This window comes from Theobroma cacao, chromosome 8, assembly GCF_000208745.1.
Source record: "Theobroma cacao cultivar B97-61/B2 chromosome 8, Criollo_cocoa_genome_V2, whole genome shotgun sequence".
Classification (NCBI taxonomy): Eukaryota; Viridiplantae; Streptophyta; class Magnoliopsida; order Malvales; family Malvaceae; genus Theobroma; species Theobroma cacao.
In genome coordinates, this window is record NC_030857.1 from 10,357,667 (window position 1) to 10,361,231 (window position 3,565).

The window sequence follows — 3,565 nt, forward strand, 5'->3', positions numbered from 1 at the left end:
TTCGAACCTCACTACTTGTTTACTTTTTATTGAAAATATTTCTTGAACAATTTTTCTCAAGTTTTTTTTATTTGATCTACATTTGGAAAACATTTTTTTGATAAAGGATCGACTATAACTTCACTATAGTCGACTATACATAGTTGATTATCATTTTTCAAATTTTTAGTATCCAATTCACCTTTTTATTACATATTCACTCTTTGAGCTAACTTTTCTAACACGATTAATGAATATCTCCCCTTTTTTCCTTTATTAAAGGAAGTCTTCCACTTTATCCTAGGGCTACAGCAGAGTTAGAATAATAGAAATTGAGGGATGGTTGTTAGGCAATGATTTTGTTTGGATTAGAGAAATAAGGGTTGCTTTAGGGTAGCTACAAACCAAACCATTATGGTCCCTTTCGGCTCTTAAAAATAATATGATGTTCTTTTTCCTCTTGCTATTGAATTAGTAGCTATATCATCCACATACGAAGAAAGAAAGTCAGCATTTTTTGTCTTGCTCAGGAAAGAAGGAGAAATAGTAGGTTGAGAAAGAGATATAAGGATTTGTTGCTTTGCTTATATGAATTAACTTAAAAAGGAACTTCTTAGTCATGACATAGTGGTTTCATGGTAACAACAAAGAATTTTCAACCGAGAACAAATGCTTAATCAAGAAAATAGGCTCTTGTTAAAGAAATCGAGAATGAAGAAAGCGATTTTGATCAAGTTCTACTAACTGAGTGGCCTCTTAAACATCTATTGGAGTAAGATTAATAGGAATGACAAGTGCAAAGTAAATGCTACAAGTGATCCAGTGGAGCAAACAAGTCACGCGATTAAATAAAATGTCAGTGTTAAAAAATAACATATTTAAAATAATAACACAAATATGTGAGAAGTGTCGTAAGATAAGTAAAATGCATCGTAAGCAAGGTAAGAAATGCTAAATATCAGTAAGAAATATTAATAGGTAAGAAATGTCGTAATATAGGTAATTGTCGAAAATAGGTAAAAAGTGTTGTAAAATAGGTAATAAGTGTCGTAAGATAGGTAAGAAGTGTAGTAAGATAAGTAAGAAGTGTCATAAATTAGGTAAGAGTATCATTAAGTAGGTAAGATGTATCATAAGAAAGGTGAAAAGTATCGTAAGCAAGTAAAAAGTATCGTAAAATAGGTAAAAAATGCCATAAGATAGGTAAGAAGTGCCACAAAATAGGTTAGAAGAATGCAGTAAGATAAGTAAGAATTGTCATAAAGTAAGAAAAAATATCGTAAAATAGGTAAGAAGTGTCATAAAATAGGTTAGAAGAGTGTTGTAAGATAGGTAAGGAGTGTAATAAAATAGGTTAGAAGTTTCTTAGGATAGGTAAACAAATGTCATAAGATTGATAAGAAGTGTAGTTAAATAGAAAAGAAGTGTCATAAAATAGGTAAGAAATGTATTCAAAAAGGCGAGAAGTGATGTAAATAAGATATGAAATCACTAAATTAAATAAAATGTTAGTGTTAAAAACTATTATTTTTTAAATTATAATATAAGCGTGTGAGAATAAAAAAATGCGTATAATTTGACATAAAATGAGTTAAAAAATGTTGCAAATAGAATAAATTAATCATTGAAACGTAATGAAATGAAATAATAATAATAATAATAATAATAATAATAGTAATAATAATAATAATAGCTTAAGTTTAATTCAAATAAGATACATCGTAAAGTTGAAATTAACCTTTCTAAAATCTTAATGTAAATGTGTAAGAACTACAGGTAAAAGATCATTTCATTTATCTTAAAATAGAAAAATCGAATATTTAGTTTTTTTATAAAAATTTTAGAGTAACTTTTATCCTTAAATTAGCTATAAAAAATTCTTACAGAAAGATATAACTTCAAACAATAAAACAAAATATTAATGTTAAAAATATAATTGCTTAAAAAAATTAAAGTGAACTTGTGAGAATAAAGATAAAAATACGTAATATGTTACTTAAAATGGACAAAAAGTGTTGCAATCAATTTTAGATAAATTATGATGATTATAAACATTAAAAACATAATCTTTTTTTAAAATAGTATGTTAAATGTGTAAAAATGAAGATAAAAAATATATAACATTAATGTAAAATTAGTAAAAAGCATCATAATCAACTTAAAATAAATTATAATAATTATAAATGTAATATAAAATAAGAATAAACATACTTGATAATTAATTTTGTACAAAATCAAATAACTACAATATTATTTGAAGAAAATTTTAACTTCTATAACTCACACAAATCTTAATTCCTCATATCAAAATAAAAATAACATAAATTATAATAAAAAAATTTAATTTATTTGTTCAAATGATTTATTTATATGTGATATGTATTTTTACAAAGAAAAAAAATTCTAAACTACTACAATTTACCTATTTTGTTAAAATATTTATTATTTACATTCACTTTTATCTTCTTTTACTATGTTGTTCAAGTAAATTTTGATCTTAAAACAATTTGTGCTATAAAAACGTAATAATTAATGATATTCTTAATTATTGTTGTTATGTAATTTGAAACGTAAACAAAGAAATAATAAGTAAAATAATAAAATTTATTTATTAAAAAGGTAAGACATACTCTTTTTTACGGGTAAGGTAAGGCATACTTAATTATGCTAAGTTGTTAATTGTAATATATGTATTTGTAAAATTAATAAAAATAAATGAGATAGTGTCAAACCCTATTCTATAAAATAATTAAGACGTCATTTACATGTTCAATAGAATGTTTGCATATTTAGGAAGTTCGAGAAATCGTTAAAAGACGATATTGCCCTTAATGGTACCATTAAGTCGATTAAGCCTCGAACTAGTTCAAATAGGAATTTTAAGGTAAAATTAAGAGTTTCACAGTTCAGGGATGACTCAAAATGGTAATTCGGAGTTCGAGAATCAGTTTGGAGTCAAACCAGAATTTTCACTATCTAGGGGCAAAATGGTCATTTGCCACTTGAGGACAAAATGAGAATTTTTAAAAAAGATTTTTTAGCCCCATTTGACTTATTGGAGTATGATTTGAGTATTGGAGTATGATTTGAAGTTTAGAAGTGAATAATTTTAATTCTGGTATAATTTAGAGTATATGGGCGAAATGGTAATTTTGCCACCCCAGGGGCAAATCAGTAAATTTTCACCCCCTACAGTTGTCAAGACCAAGAGATTTTATTCATCATGGAAATAGATAAACATGAGAAATGTGTGGTGGAGAATTAAAGAATTAAAAGTCAAATATTTAAAATTTGAACCAATAAGGAAATGCCATGTGTCATATTTTCATTATTTTATTATTTCTCTATAAAAAGGCAAAAAATCAGCCCATTTCTCCCATAGAGATCAGCCAAACCAGAAGAGAAGAGAAACCAAGGAAGAACAAACCCTAGGTGGGAAAAATCAAAGAGAAAGTGTTGGAATTCAAGGATTTGATCAAGCAAAGGTAAAATTTTTTTTATTTTGCAAGTGATTTACCTTACCCATGCATTTTCCCTTAATTTCCATGGTTAAATTACATGTTTTCATGATAAATTCATGGCTGGT